General features: G+C 45.0%; 1 protein-coding gene across 1 annotated transcript in view; it reads left to right on the forward strand.

The window, feature by feature from the left end:
• The window catches only part of LOC126185988 (uronyl 2-sulfotransferase-like), a 187,084-nt gene that overhangs the window by 43,397 nt on the left and 126,286 nt on the right, over window positions 1-17,401 (forward strand). The gene's annotated exons all lie outside the window — the stretch shown is intronic.

Here is a 17,401-nt window from a genome sequence, read left to right on the forward strand (position 1 = left end):
GCTCTGGTTTTTTCACGTTGAGTCTAATGTGGTTCGTTGCTGCCCATTCTTCCGTGAAAGTGAGTTGAAATTGTAATGGCCCTGAGAGGGCAGCTGGCGCGTATGTTGTAAGCGTTTGGATTAAATGCGACATTGGCTTGTGGAATGTGTGCAGACAGCTTTATCCCGCTGCAGAGACCACGAGATCACATCACGTGACGAGACGTGACGTGGCGGGGGAGGGCGTCGCTTCGGTCCCTTGCAGTATGCTCACCACCTGCCGCGCGTATTGACCCCGTCGTTTGAGGGAGTGAGTAAATAAGTTTCGCTATCGCGTCGCTGCCTACAATAAATGTGTATCTGCAATCCAGTTAAGTATTTTTCGCAACTTTTCTTTATAACTGAAATTATATTTGCGTTTATAAAACTTAATTGCTTCGCGAGTACTACGGGTAATCCCTCTCCTGGTGCTGACCACAGACGTTTCTTCGAGTAAAACACCGTGGTTCTTACAGAGAGCCTGGTCGGCTATTGTAGACTTTTTGCTGACACCAGCCTACATTAGCTTCCAAATCCGACTAACAAAATTCCGTGCAAATGTGCTCAGATGCGTAATGAAACTACTAAGAAAAGGATCGACACATAGTTAAGTGACGGCAGAAATGACAGTTGACTGAATCTGTCAGAGCAGAGCACGCTGTCGAAACCACACACGATTCAAAGAAACCTGTTTGATTAGCACCACGACAAAGCTGATGTCCAGCATTAAATAAATTTTTAAAAAATTGAGGCACTGTCAGGGGATCTGATGGGAGCTGTTAACAACAGTGAATAAGTTGTGATCGTGAGTGGAATACAAAAGGATTGTTAAACACACTTAGCAGTGCTGTATTTGCGACGTTTCTCGGAGGAGTGTTAGGTTTGGGAAGACGTCCCGCGCAGCTCCAGAAGAAACGTCAGAGATAAGCTACACACCTGTTAAATAACGATCTATGAAAAACCATTTAGCTCTTTCCATATCAATGACAGAATCTTCCATGCGCCTTGTTGCCAATTAGTGCTCATCTGGGGATCTTCGGCTGACGGTCGTTTATTTCTGATCCTTCTCCAGCTCGAGTAGCTAACATTGTCAAAAAAAATTTCACCGTCCATTGAGTGCTGCAGACTGGAGTCGACGACATGGTCGAAGGTTATATGTATTTGACGTTCAGCCGTCTGGAGCCTCTACCTTGTCATTTACCGATCGAGGTGGCGCAGTGGTTAGCACATTGGACTCTCCTTCGGGAGGATCACGGCTCAAACCCGCGCCCGGCCATCCACATTTGGGTTTTCGGTGATTTCCCTGAATCTTTTCAGGTAAATGCCGGGATGGTTCCTCTGAAGGGGCATGGCCTACTTCCTTTCCCAACCTTCCCTAATCCGATGGGACCGGTGACCTCGCTGTCTGGTCCTCCTCCCCCAAATCAACCAACCAACCAACCTGGTCCTTAGCGCTGTGGTTATCCCTGTGTTACCACCAACAGTTGTTCACTATATCGACGGAATCCTGAGTCTGTTTAAGATTTTCTACCGCACCTCTTTACTCATAAAAGCCATTGAAAATCTCATGTAGGACAACAGTTTCTTATGCAACTGGTGTCCTACTTGAGATTTTCGATGGCTTTTATGAGTAAAGAGGTGCGGTAGCTCTTCCATCCTGCGAGAACCTGCGTGTAGCCTAATTTTATTACATAATCCGTCTCAAACAATGTGTGGCCTGCCAATTCCTCCATCTGTCCCATCCTGCAAAGCCGTTTACGTTTGCTAATCATGTTACTGATGGGTTGTCCAGTATTTACATCATTGATTTTTCCACAAGTACAAGGTATGCCACATAGTTACGACACTGCGATTGAGTCCCAACTCTCCTTTGCCGATCTGAGAAACTCTGTAATGTTCTCAGTCGGTTTGCACAGAGCCTTTAAGCCAGCCGTGTCAGCGCAATATACGGCCACTCTGTCACTCTGGGGATGTACGGCAGAAAGCCCGCGTTCAACGTATATCTTTCTACAAATGAAATGACACAGTTTCAAATACGTTACTGGTCTCATACAGATATAATTTTATGTGTACAGACTGAAGTGAAGAGTGAAAATTGTACCAACACCGGGAATCGAAATCGGGTCTCTTGCTTGCTAGGTAGGTGCGCTAGCTACTAAGTGGCACAGTGGTTCGCACAACTGGACATATTATCTAGCACACCTTCCTTTTCAATCCAAATTCTCCGTCACTCCAATCTACTTTAAATTCCCACTTGCACACGAATCGCCAAGGCTCTCCATGTCGTCGAATAGCACCTCTGCATCGAATGTGAATGCGGGATCCAGCCTGAAACCCAGGTGCAGGTATTTATAGAAATGAAACGACAAAATTTGAGGGACTTTACTGGTCTCATTCAGATATGATTTTATGTATATGGAGCGAAGTGGAGACTGAAAATTTGTAATCCGTGCAGTTCTGTGAACCGCTGTGCCAAGGGGGCTTAGTGGCTATCGCACCTGCCTAGTAAGATGGAGACCCGGGTTCGATTCCCTGACTTGGTACAAATTTACACTCGCCGCTTCAGTCTATATACATAAAATATATCTTTTTGGTTTGTCTCACTTCACAGTGTCTTAGGTTTCGCGACACTTGTAACGCCTGTGGTGAAGTACCCACTGTCCCTCAGAACGCATTCCATCTAGCTTCCGAGGTGCTGCGTCTTTTCTGGGTCGGCTATGTGGATTCATCGGTGTGTGTGTGTGTGTGTGTGTGTGTGTGTGTGTGTGTGTGTGTGTGTGTTAGTGTGTGTGAGTGTGTTTGTGTTTGTCGGTTAGTGATACACACTGCAGCTCAGGTTCCCACCATTCCTCGAAACCAGCACGTCCAGAAAGGGTAACTGTTGATCCGTTCATAGCTCCGTAGTAAATTTAATGCTGGTAAGGAGACCTTTCAGACGTCTTAGGAAGTCACCGCGTCGTTCCTCACAAGGGATCCACACAACGAAGGTGTTTCCGAAGTACCTTTGCCAAATCCAGTTCCTGTCTTCCGAAATGCTCCTAGAAGAATTTGGCATCCACCAGACTAAATAGCCTACCCATGGCGACCCGTTCCGCATGAAGTAGTTCGTGAAAAGGCATGCGCGAAAGAGCTTGGTGATGACCTGGGAGAAAACGGAGACAGTGTGTCCCAGAGAGTTTTAAAGTGGGACTTGGGCAAACGAAGAGACAACATCAAAGCTGGTCATGATCTCGTTTAGTTCAAATTACTATTTCTGCAGCTCCCCGAGGAAATATCTCCAGTCCTTTATGGACGAGACGGTGGATAATACAGGAGACCAAGTATTTCACCACTTTGTACGTCGAATTGGCATCGTATCGAAGATTTATGCCGCATAGAGGGAAAGTGGAGAAACATCATCTGCTATGTCAAAACGGGGACAAAAATGGGTGTTTAATGGTTGTGACGGATGGTGATTGAAGAGAATTATGACGAAAAATAAGTATCCGTGCGGTCTGAGGCGTCTTGTCTCTGTTCGCACGGCTCCCGCCGTCGGAGGTTCGAGTCCTCCCTCGGGCACGGATGTGTGTATGTGTGCTGTCCTTAGCGTAAGTTAGTTTAAGTTATATTAAGTAGTGCGTAAGCCTAGGAAACGACGACCTCAGCAATTTGGTCACATAGTCCTTACCACAAATTTCCAATTACAAAAAATAAGAGCTCGACACCTGCAAAAGTCACCGCAGAATTTAATGTCGCACTCAAGAACCCTGTCAGCATGAAAACAACACGAAGCGAGCTTCATAAACAGAGAAATGAGGGGCGATTTGGAATTGCAAAATGACTTATAGCTGATGCATGTGCTGGTAAGAGGAAACATTGCGCCAAAGCCATAAAAACTCGACTGTGGAGCTATGGAAGAAAGTGATTTGGTCGGACGAGTCTTGTACCACACTATTTCTAACTTCCGCTCAAGTTTACGTCGCAAGAGTGAAACACGCCGGGAGCATCCATATCGCGGTATTGCGTGGGCGCTGTGGTTACTCTGCAAGGTCGCCTTACTTCCAAGGACTGTGTGACTATTTTGGCTGATAGGGTTCATCCCATAGTCAAGTGTTTGTTTCCTTACGTTGATGCTGTGTTCCAAGACGATGGGGCCCCGCTGACACAGCACGCATCAACCAGGAGGAATTGTCGCATCTCCCCTGATCAGCATAGTCTATAGCTCTCAGTATCAATAGCCTTTGTTATTCAAAAAATGGCTCTGAGCACTATGGGACTTAACAGCTATGGTCATCAGTCCCCTAGAACTTAGAACTGCTTAAACCTAACTAACCTAACGACATCACACACATCCATGCCCGAGGCAGGATTCGAACGTGGTGCGACCGTCGCGGTCGCGCGGTTCCAGACTGAAGTGCCTAGAACCGCTCGGCCATTGCGGCCGGCCGCCAAGGGTTCCCTAACATATCATTCGTGGTAATGTGTTGTGTTTTTTGGTGTTTCTAAAATTTTGCCATCCCTCCCCCCCACACCCCCACCCCACCCCCTGAATGTCACATTTCAATAAGTATTCCACTGATTGCATCTATCCACAATCACACTGGTATCTTCTAGTAGACCTCATGCTCCCATCATCTTCCTCCATCTGTCCATTACCGTTCTCGCAAGATTCAACGCCATCCATAGTTTTCAAGTGAGGGTCACTCACAAGGTCATGGTTTCGAGGTTTGTTTATGTCCCAAATCTCCTTCCAAAACTCCTTTGCATCTAAGTTTAGTGTTCTGTATGTCTGCCATTGTGGGAGCCTGAGTTGGGGTGGTTAATACGTACGAGATCCTGGTATACGAGAATATCGGAAGATCAGAGTTGTTTTTGATTTTCTAGTACTCGACAGCTGTCTTTAAGGCTCTTCTGCACTGTCGGACAAAAAAGTGCACGTGGTCTGATGTTAATGTGACTTCGTACAGACACATACATCGGCAGGTACATAGCACAGCCACCAGAGGACTTTAGTTCTGCTCCCAGGCTTGATACGGGGTATAATGGGAGTGAACAGCGTCAGATGTTTAGCATCACCAGCCGGCCGGAGTGGCCGAGCGGTTAAAGGCGCTACAATCTGGAACCGCACGACCGCTACGGTCGCAGGTTCGAATCCTGCCTCGGGCATGGATGTGTTTGCTGTCCTTTAGTTAGTTAGGTTTAAGTAGTTCTAAGTTCTAGGGGACTTATGACCACAGCAGTTGAGTCCCATAGTGCTCAGAGCCATTTGAACCATTTAGCATCACCATGAGGGATTGGAGATGCCGCACACTCCTGTGAGAAGCGTTATCAGCATCTGACAGAGTTTGAAAGGGGCCACATTGTGGGTCTCCTTATGGCAGCCTGATAGAATCAGGCAGTATCCAGATGTGACGAGCATTCGGATGTGACAGTGGTACGATGTTGCCTGCGTGGCAACGTGAGGCCAAGCACACTCGTCGCCAAAGTTACGGTCGGCGGTGTCAGACCACCACATTAGAGGATAGGCGAATTGTGCACCAAGCATATCGTATCCCCTTCACATCAGCACCTGCCATTCGAAAACAAGTAATGGACTCCTGCAACATTCTCTTCCATCCGACACCATTAATCGGAGACTAGCAGCATCCGGACTAAGAAATTACCGTCCCATATGTAGGCTGCCGTTGCTAAAACAACACATTCGGCTGCATGTGGAGTGATTTCATGATCAGGAAGCATGGACTGTTGATGAATCAGAGATAAACTGTGGCTCCGCACTACACCAGATGACCAACGTCGGAGAGAAGGACGAGGCTTCACTCTTCCAATGTTATGAAGGTGGTGTGGGGAGCCATCTCGTGTGACTTAAGGTGACTAACGGAAGTAGTGATTGACGGAAGTCTGCTAGCACAACGGTACATCACGGACATCCTGCGCCCTAATGTTTTACCTCTCATGCGACAGTATCGTGGTGCCATTTTTAAAGGGTAATACCCGTCCACACACGGCACCTGTCCCTACGAGCTGCCTGAAGATGAGGTACTCCCCTGGCCAGATAGACTCGCAAATCTTTTCCCGACAGAACATGTGAGAGACCAGCTTGGACGTCAACTGAGTCCCAGTGTCAGTATCCAGAGTATCAAAGACCAGTTACAGCAGTTGTGGGCCAGCTTGCCTCAGGAGAATATGCAACGACTTTGAGATATCCTTCCCAGTCGAATCGGTGCATTCATCTAGATCAGAGCCGATTCAGCGTCACACTGATAAGTGGGCTCATATTGTTACGTCCTTTCTAGATTTGACCCTATATTGTAATCACTGCAAATACCCTCTGAACACGATGAATTTTTATTCTGTTTCCTGCTCACTTTCTGGGTAGTTCGATTTTCGTCAGACACTGTATTTGCATAAAATCCGTTGTGGTTGTTGACTATATGCTACTGTAAAGCAAGCCACTGGTTTCACACATGATTAGGCCTGTATGTGTCCGGAACGTCAATAATGTGCCTAGTTTTCATGGAAAATGCATCTGAAAGTGGCCAGTTATTAGGCTAATGACATCGATGCGCTGAAAGGGGGACAGGCCGCACTGAAAAATTATCGGATATCAAGTGATAAATTACACCAGCTTAGAAGCGAAACTAAAATATTGCTCTTTTTTCTTCTTTCCCGCTATGCTGACTACTTACACAACTGCATACAGGAGAGAGCGACACAGCTGGTGAGATCAGCGACCCCTGATACAGAGGTCGCGACTCATATCCCCGTTGTAACTGGCTCTGGGAAAATCTCAGACTGACGCAGTTTGTTGCGCAGAGGAAAACCAGAAGGAGAGTTTCTCCTCCAGAGGTTCAAGGCTAGACCACACCGTTCCCATTCCGCGCAGTGCCCACCGTGACGACACTGCTCTGCCTCTATGTGCGTTACCGGTTCTGATGCCAATTAAGCTTCCGACCCAGACAGGCCTCAGCTGTCATATGTAGGCAGACTGAACCGTTCATACTCTCAGTTTGCTGATACATATAGACAACTGAAAAAACACGCTCACAGATCGTACAGTAGCTATAACAAAGATTTACCAATAACAATGTCATGAAACTTGTTGAACAGATACCTACATCTACACCTACATCTACGTCTCTACGTCTACATCTACGTGATTACTCTGCTATTCGCCATAAAGTGCCTGGCAGAGGGTTCAATGAACAACCTTCAAGCTGTCTCTCTGTCGTTCCACTCTCCAACGGCACGCGGGAATAGCGAGCACTTAAATTTTTCTGTGCGAGTACTGATTTCTCTTATTTTATCGTGACGATCATTTTTCGCTATGTAGGTGAGTGCCAACAGTATGTTTTCGCAATCGTAGAAGAAAAGTGGAGATTGAAATTTCATGAGAAGATCCCGTTGCAACGAAAAACTCCTTTGTTTTAATGATTGCCACTCCAATTCACGTATCATATCTGTGGCATTATCTCCCTTATTTCGCGATAATACAAAACAAGCTGCCCTTCTTTGAACATTTCGATGTCAATCGTCAGTCCTACTTGATACGGATCCCACACCGCACAGAAATACTCCGGAATAGGGAGGAAAAGCGTGATATAAGCAGTCTCTTTAGTAGACCTGTTGCACTTTCTAAGTGTTCTGCCAATGAATCGCAGTCTTTGGTTTGCACTACCCACTACGATCTATGTGATCGTTCCAATTTGGATTATTTGTAATTGTAATCCCTAAGTATTTAGTTCAATTTACAGCCTTCAGGTTTTTGTGACTTATCGCGTAATCGAAATTTAGCGGATTTCTTTTAGTACTCATGTGAATAACTTCACACTTCTCTTTATTCTGGGTCAATTGCCACTTTTCGCACCATACAGATATCGTATTTGAATCATTCGGCAATTCGTTTTGGTCACCTGCTGACTTTACAAGACGGTAAATGACAGCATCATCTGCAAACAATGTAATAGGGCTACTCAGATTGTATCCTATGTCATTAATATAGTTCAGGAACAATAGAGGGTTTATAACACTTCCTTGCGGAATGCCGGATATTACTTTTGTTTTACTTGATGACTTTTCGTCTGTTACTACGAACTGTGACCTTCCTGACAGGAAATCACGAATCCAGTCGCAAAACTGAGGCGATATTCCACACGCACGCCGTTTAGTTAGAAGATGCTTGTGAAGAATACATCTTCTGTGTCAAATTGGTTTGTACTATTCCCTTCTTCTACATTGATTGTTCAGTAGAAACTTAAGATTTTCCTTTGTCTTTTGTGTTCACAATTAATAAATTCGTCGCAATGAATCTGCTAATCCTTAATTTATACTTCACAGGCTACAATCTATGTCGTTAAGGGAGCGTCCGGATATTTTATTTGTATCATAACTCCTCCATGACTTTACATTAGAAGACTGGTGCGCTGAAAAAGCGACTCCTTCTATGGTTCCACATATGGCTTATATCTTCTAATTTTACTTGAGCTACAGGACAAAAATTTCTCGGTTAACTTCCCGCGCTATATTCGATTAAATCCTAAGCTAATGGTGATGAGAGCAACCATCGAAAGCTATGTAATTTATTCGAATTAGACGTAGCAAGTCGCCGAAAACGTTTTATCCAAGAATTCTGTCGCAGAGGACTTCGTAGTCACATTTGATATATAGTTCCCCAGTTCCTCTTGGAATGACAATGTTGAGGTTTTCACTTTATATAATTATTAAAGAATTGTGATTTAGCACTTTCACTGGATTTTGTTGAGTAAATTTATCGAGCCCAATAAATAAATGTCAGATCTGACATCGCTTTTTCCTCCTGTCGCTGTCTTCCGTTGTCTTGTTTACTCAGATCCTCAAATAGGGGTTCATTACTTTCTCTACTTCCAAAATGTCTCTGCTGCAGGTGCACGCCCTTGTCTAGTAAGCAAAGTACTGCCGTACCGAATACTGTAATTCAAATGGAATTTGACTGAAGACTTCTTAGCAGGCTGAACTTACCATGGGTTTCTTAATGGGGAGGTATCATTAGAAGCAAAGGTAGTTTTCGGCATACGTCAGCGGAGTGTGACAGGGACTAATGTCAAAGTTATAGAGGGTTTGGCGGCAGGAATGGACAACATGATATGGCATTCAAAGCAAACAATTCTGGTAAATATGGGCTCTAAAACGCATACCTTAAGAGCTATGAGCACTTCATCTTCGATACTGTGAAACAAATCTCTTGTACTGCAAGGCCTTTGCTTTCCATACTTTGAGAGATGGTAGTACGGACTAAAACAGGAAAAAAAGTCCAGAAAGTATGGACTCTAAAGTGCATATCTGAAGAGCTTTGACCACTAGTTCATCGTCGCTAATGTCAAGCACATCTCCCCTATTGAACAAATGCTCATAGCTCTTAAGGTATTCATTTTAGAGCTCATGTTGACTACACTATTTTGCCTCGAATGATCTTTCGTGTCATATTCTCTGAATATTGACCATTTCTCCTGGAGAAACTTGTACACAGGATGGTCCATTGATCGTGACCGGACCAAATATCTCACGAAATAAGCGTCAAACGAGAAAACTACAAAGAACGAAACTTTTCTAGCTTGAAGGGGGATACCAGATGGCGCTATGGTTGGCCCACTAGATGGTGCTGCCATAGGTCAAACGGATATCAGCTATATTTTTTAAAATAGGAACCCCCATTTTTTATTACATATTCGTGTAGTACGTAAAGAAATATGAATGTTTTAGCTGGACCATTTTTTTCGCTTTGTGATAGATGGCCCTGTAATAGTCACAAACATATGGCTCACAATTTTAGACGAACAGTTGATAACAGGTAGGTTTTTTAAATTAAAATACAGATCGTAGGTACGTTTGAACATTTTATTTCGGTTGTTCCAATGTCATACATGTACCTTTGTGAACTTATCATTTCTGAGAACACATGCTGTTACAGCGTAATTACCTGTAAATACCACATTAATGCAATAAATGCTCAAAATGATGTCCGTCAGCCTCAACGCATTTGGCAATACGTGTAACGACATTCCTCTCAACAGTGAGTAGTTCGCCTTCCGTAATGTTCGCACATGCATTGACAATGCGCTGACGCATGTTGTCAGGCGTTGTCGGTGGATCACGATAGCAAATATCCTTCAACTTTCCCCACAGAAAGAAATACGGGGACGTCAGATCCGGTGAACGTGCGGGCCATAGTATGGTGCTTCGACAACCAATCAAAAAAATGTTCAAATGTGTGTGAAATCTTATGGGACGTAACTGCTAAGGTCATAAGTCCCTAAGCTTGCACACTACTTAACCTAAATTATCCTAAGGACAAACACACACCCATGCCCGAGGGAGGACTCGAACCTCCGCCGGGACAAGCCGCACAGTCCATGACTGTAGCGCCCTTGACCGCTCGGCTAAACCCGCACGGCTGACGACCAATCCACCTGTCATGAAATATGCTATTCAATACCGCTTCCACCGCACACGAGCTATGTGCCGGACATCCATCATGTTGAAAGTACATCGCCAATCTGTCATACAGTGAAACATCTTGTAGTAACATCGGTAGAACATTACGTAGGAAATCGGCATACATTGCACCATTCAGATTGCCATCGATAAAATGGGGGCCAGTTATCCTTCCTCCCATAATGCTGCACCATACATTAACCCGCCAAGGTCGCTAATGTTCCACTTGTCGCACCCATTGTGGATTTTCCGTTGCCCAATAGTACATATTATGCCGGTTTACGTTACCGCTGTTTGTGAATGACGTTTCGTCGCTAAATAGAACGTGTGCAAAAAATCTGCCATCGTCCCCTAATTTCTCTTGTGCCCAGTGGCAGAACTGTACACGACGTTCAACGTCGTCGCCATGCAAATCCTGGTGCATAGAAATATGATACGGGTGCAATCGATGTTGATGTAGCATTCTCAACACTGACGTTTTTGAGATTCCCGATTCTCGCGCAGTTTGTCTCCTACTGATGTGTGGATTAGCCGCGACAGCAGCTAAAACACCTTCTTGTGCATCATCATTTGTTGCAGGTCGTGGTTGCCGTTTCACATGGGGCTGAACACTTCCTGTTTCCTTAAATAACTTAACTATCCGGCGAACGGTCCGGACACTTGGATGATGTCGTCCAGGATATCGATCAGCATACATAGCACACGCCCGTTGGGCATTTTTATCACAATAGCCATAGATCAACACGATATCGACCTTTTCCGCAATTGGTAAACGGTCCATTTTAACACGGGTAATGTATCACGAAGCAAATACCGTCCGCACTGGCGGAATGTTATGTGATACCACGTACTTGTAAGTTTGTGGCTATTACAGCGCCATCTGTCACAAAGCGAAAAAGTGGTCCAACTAAAACATACATATTTCCTTACGTACTACACGAATATGTAATAAAAATGGGGGTTCCTGTTTTAAAAAACGCAGTTGATATCCATTTGACTTATGGCAGCGCCATCTAGTTTCCTCTTTCAAGCTAGACGAATTTCGTTCTTTGTAGTTTTTTCGTTTGACGCTTATCTCGTGAGATATTTGGCCCGGTCACGATCAATGGACCACCCTGTATATTCCCCCAGATCTGGGCTGTTCTCCAAAGTAGGCCGGCGATGCTAAGAGCTTTTATTTTCGCTTCCGCATACGTTCTGCCTCTCGCAAAGCACATGCGATCATCGGCCCTCCCTGAAGACATACGACGTCCCTCGGCTTGATTCTCTACACCCAATTAAATGTTTTTGCTGTACTCTACGATAACTTGTTTTTTGGCCTCAGTCGCAATACCATCCGTCGATGAGAATACTTAGGAAAACACATTAAAAAAATTGTTCAAATGGCTCTGAGCACTATGGGACGTAACTACTGTGGCCATCAGTCCCCTTGAACTTAGAACTACTTAAACCTAACTAACCTAAGGACAGGACACACATCAATGCCCGAGGCAGGATTCGAACCTGCGACCTGAGCGGTCGCGCGGCTCCAGACTGTAGCGCCTAGAACCGCTCGGCCACTCTGGCCGGCCGAAAAGGATCAGTCCTCTGGAGTGGTTTCTGGCACCACAAAGCGCAAACGTTGCAGCGAGGAAGAGAGAGACAGAGCTGAAGCGGCAAGCTGACGACAGAACACTCTGGACAATGGTTACTGCAAACTATTCTGCTGGCTGAGCACTGAAAAAAACTAGATGGCAATTGATGCATGCTGACTGAAGAGTTGAGTCGCGGAAGAAGTCGGCGCGGAAGTGCGGTCAGACGCGTAAAAGGCACGAAGGCGGCACCCAGCACGCGGCGTGCTGGGGGTTAAGGCCGCGACACCAGAGGAAGACTCGGTGTCAGCGGGCCACGAGGCAAGAGCGAGGTGGAGGGGAGGCTGGCAGGAAGGAACAGCCCGCCGGAAGGCCGCGGGGGGCGCAGGGCGTGGGAAGCGGGCGCGGCCCGGCTGGGAACCTGACCTATTGGCCACTCTCCGTCCTGGCCGGCTGGCTCGCCGGCCGGCACACCTGGGCCCAACTGCCGCCAAATAAATGTCACTTCAGCCACAGCGTTTCACACATGGAGGTAAAAATAACAGGAGTAGTCCTGACGTCACAAACTTGACGCCGACCCAAGTCAAGATCCGCCATGTTAGCTAGCGCAAAACTTTTGCTACTGGTGGTCTGATTCCGTGTAGTCGTGAAGTGTTTTGATAAAAAAGGCTGGCTTGAGTCGCTTACGGATGTACTAATCGTTCTGATTGTAGTCTAAAGTTTAAACAAATCACATTTCATTCGTAAGTGGACTTATTTAAAAGCTATTTTCTTATATATTCTTGAAATTCTGATGCACTGTAAAGTCTTACGGTAAGATTTTATTTCTGTGATTTGACTTTAGATTTCCTACCAGTCCAACGCGAAGAGCTCTCTGGAGGTGAGCAATACACTTAGTTTTCAGAGTTTGGTTATTCCCAATAACTGAAAAGTCCTGGCAAGAAATATCCTGGAAATGGAGACTAATGTTTTAAAATGCGATAGTTTAATATAAAAGTAATGTAACTACATGTAGTTAATTAAATCTTCAGTAAAATGTGTGGAACACCTGTTACAGTGGTTAAATTATAAGTACTTAAAGCGTTACATATTTGTTTAAGCAAAGTTCCCCATCTAAGTCCAGGCTATTTAGATCATTACATTAATCACTGTGTTGTCGTGTTACCCTGTAACTTGCTGTTATTTGCCACACTGGATGTCACTTGGTAGGTACAAATAAGAACAAAGCACACGTGTAAACTACGATGGGCCTGACAATCTTAAATTCCGTTCTTTTCCTTCGTAATTTAACTAATCTTTCACTTTGTTGACATGACAGCTGGCTTGTTTATATCATCCCTGCATACATCTGCGGGACACCATAGGAAATAAGGTAAGTTTCTTGCATTTAAAATTTGCATTTGACTTGAAAATGCAACGAATACAAATCGGTGCCTCTAAACTATCAGTCATTGCTTTTGGAGCTCTGGCTTTATCAATTATCGACCCAAACATAATGAAAGTGAATAGAAATGGATTACGAAAGCACGCTGTTCATAGCACATACTTCTCGGTTATTCGAAGTGTATAAACAAAAAGGAATTACAGTACTGAGGCCAGAAGCGTCGTATTTTCGTGTCGTATTACTGTATCAAATACGCATTTAAGACCAGAAAAACGTTTGAAGTTGCGTTCCTTACGCTGTGTTGTTCACTAAAACAGTGTAACGTTTACTATATAAAATAAATATCGCGTACACAAGACAGAAATAACGAACAAGAAGCAATTGTAAACACTCGTCTGTTAATGTTTTGGGGGATCCAAGATGGCGGTAGGCCCCGCCCACTGGCTTCAAAACAACGTACAGCGTAAGTCTGTAGCGCCATCTCCCCTTATTCTACTTCCATGGTTTCACAAGAACACGCGGAGGGCTTGTCCTCAGCCAGGGGCTGTTTGGTGAAAATCAGATTTGGAAGGGGTGGCGTGGAAAGAGGGGAGGGGTCGGGGGAGGAAAGGTGGCTCATACTTTGAAAAACAAATCTGTCTTCAGCTTCCCACGCTTATGTGCCATTCCCCTCATTTTGAACGGGCCACCAATGAATAAGATCATCATAATAATAACAATAAAATATATAAAATGTTATTCTGACACAAAAAAGACGCACCACGAAACAATCATCCCAACGGGGCGCAATCGGTGGATATGATGTAGATGCACAGGCAAACAAATGATCACTGTTTCACAAAAATTGGATGATTTATTCAAGACAAAGAGCTTCATAAACCGATCAAGTCAATAATGCGTTGGTGCACCTCTGGTGCGCCGGCCGCTGTGGCCGAGCGGTTGTATGCGCTTCGGTCTGGAACCGCGCGACCGCTACGGCGCAGGTTTGACTCCTGCCTCGGGCATGGATGTGTGTGTGAAGTCCTTAGGTTAGTTACGTTTAAGTACTTCTAAGTTATAGGGGACTGATGACCGCAGATGTTAAGTCCCACCATAATGCTCGGAGCCACCTCTGGTGCTTATGCAAGCAATTACTCGGCTTCGCATTGATTTACAGGGTTGTTAGATGTCCTGCTGAGGGATGTCGTGTCAAATTCTCTCCAATTGGCGCGTTAGATCGTCAAAATCGCTAGCTGATTTGAGGGGCCTACCGACAATACTCCAGTTCTCGGCTCACATTTCAACAAGATAATGCTCGTCCACACACGGTGAAAATTTCTGTTGCTCTTCTTCGTGCTTCACTGTATGTATCTGCAAGGTCGCCGGATCTCTATCCAATTGAAAACGTTTGGAGCATTATGAGTAGGGTCCTCCAACCAGCCCGTGATTTTTACGATCTAACTCTGCAATTGGACAGAATCTGGCACTATATCCCTCAGGAGGACATCTAAAAACTACTGACAATCAGTGTCAAGCCGAATAGTTCCTTGCATAAGGACCAGAGGTGGAACAACGCGTTACTAAGTGGTTCAACTCATAAAGCATTTTCTCTTAAAAAATGCGCCAATTTTTCTGAAATTTTAATCATTTGTATGTTTGTACATGTACATCATATCCACCGTCCGCCCCCGGTAGCTGAGTGGTGCCGGCACGGTAGCTCACCGTGTTTGGTCAGAGAGCTAGTTGGCCTCTGCAATAAAAAGCTGAGTGGAATGAACAACAAACGAACTTGACCAGATGCCATGCGACGTCCGCAACGATGAAATACAACGATCAACAACGAACAAAATGGAGAAAAGAACAAAGGGAAAAAGAAAAGTGGTCAGCGCGACAGAATGTCAATCCTGAGGGCCCGGGTTCGATTTCCGGCTGTTTAGGAGGTTTTATTTTATACATCTCCACCCCCATTCCCTCTCTAAACTTTTCCCCACATCATCTTTTCACGCCTCCAACTTCGCCCCCCCCCCCCTCCCCCTAGCCCTTATTGTTTTGTACTTGCTTTTTTTCGTCTGTCGCAGTGCTACAACTTCACGAAAACACTCCAAGGCATGCGCCCCAGCTGCCTTACTCCAGGTACGCTGCTTTCTGAATCAAACCTTTGTGTGAACTGTAGATTAATAAGCTAAGGGATAGGTTATCACCCATCCTCTTCAAAGGTTCTTCGAGAGATGTCATCAGACAACGGAGAGAATCCTTCAGAAGAAAACAAGAAAAAATTGACTATGCTTCAGAGCACAGAGAGAGTACTGATAAGTCTGCTAAATTTATACGAAATACCAAAACAATTATTATGCGGCCCGGCAGTTGATAACCTTGGTTCTTGTAACTATTTTGTTTTAAACATTCAAGCAGATGGAGAAGCGTTTGTTGGGAGTCATCTGCAGTAATCGGTATACAGAGTTGAAATAGGTAAGACAAGTAATGTACACAGTCAATGTTTTGATCAATCACGGCCGACCACCACAACAGAGGATCGCCGTATTGTGCACCAAGCACGTCGTCGCCCCTTCGCGTCTGCACGTGCCATCCGAGAACAAGTAATGGACTCCCTGCAACACTCTGTGTCAACCGAACTAGGGAATTACCGTACCACGCCTAGGCTGCCGTTAACATCACGACGCAAACGGCTGCATTCTACATCTACATCTACATCTACATACATACTCCGCAATCCACCATACGGTGCGTGGCGGAAGGTACCTCATACCACAACTAGCATTTCTCTCCCTGTTCCACTCCCAAACAGAACGAGGGAAAAATGACTGCCTATATGCCTCTGTACGAGTCCTCATCTCTCCTATCTTTGTGGTCTTTCCGCGAAATATAAGTTGGCGGCAGTAAAATTGTACTACAGTCAGCCTCAAATGCTGGTTCTCTAAATTTCCTCAGTAGCGGTTCACGAAAAGAACGCCTCCTTTCCCCCAGACTCTCCCAACCGAGTTCCTGAACCATTTCCGCAACACTCGCGTGATGATCAAACCTACCAGTAACAAATATAGCAGCCCGCCTCTGAATTGCTTCTATGACGTCCCTCAATCTGACCTGATAGGGATCCCAAACGCTCGAGCAGTACTCAAGAATAGGTCGTATTAGTGTTTTATAAGCGGTCTCCTTTGCAGATGAAACACATCTTCCCAAAATTCTACCAACGAACCGAAGACGACTATTCGCCTTCCCAACAACTGCCATTACATGCTTGTCCCACTTCATATCGCTCTGCAATGTTACGCCCAAATATTTAATCGACATGACTGTGTCAAGCGCTACACTACTAATGGAATATTCAGACATTACGGGATTCTTTTTCCTATTCATCTGCATTAATTTACATTTATCTATATTTAGAGTTAGCTGCCATTCTTTACAGCAATCGCATATCCTGTCCAAGTCATCTTTTATCTTCCTACAGTCACTAAACGACGACACCTTCCCGTACACCACAGCATCATCAGCAAACAGCCGCACATTTCTATCCACCCTATCCAAAAGATCATTTATGTAGATAGAAAACAACAGCGAACCTACCACACTTCCCTGGGGACTCCAGATGATACCCTCACCTCCGATGAACACTCACCATCGAGAACAACGTACTGGGTTCTATTACTTAAGAAGTCTTCGAGCCACTCACATACTTGGGAACCAATCCCATATGCTCGTACCTTAGTTAGGAGTCTGCAGTGGGGTACCGAGTCAAACGCTTTCCGGAAGTCAAGGAATATGGCATCTATCTGATACCCTTCATCCATGGTTCGCAAGATATCATGTGAAAAAAGGACGAGTTGCGTTTCGCAGGGGCGATGTTTTCTAAAGCCGTGCTGATGCATGGACAGCAACTTCTCTGTCTCAAGGAAATTCATTATATTCGAACTGAGAATATGTTCGAGAATCCTGCGACAAACCGATGTTAAGGATATTGGTCTGTAATTTTGAGGATCCG

Source organism: Schistocerca cancellata, chromosome 1, assembly GCF_023864275.1.
Source record: "Schistocerca cancellata isolate TAMUIC-IGC-003103 chromosome 1, iqSchCanc2.1, whole genome shotgun sequence".
Classification (NCBI taxonomy): Eukaryota; Metazoa; Arthropoda; class Insecta; order Orthoptera; family Acrididae; genus Schistocerca; species Schistocerca cancellata.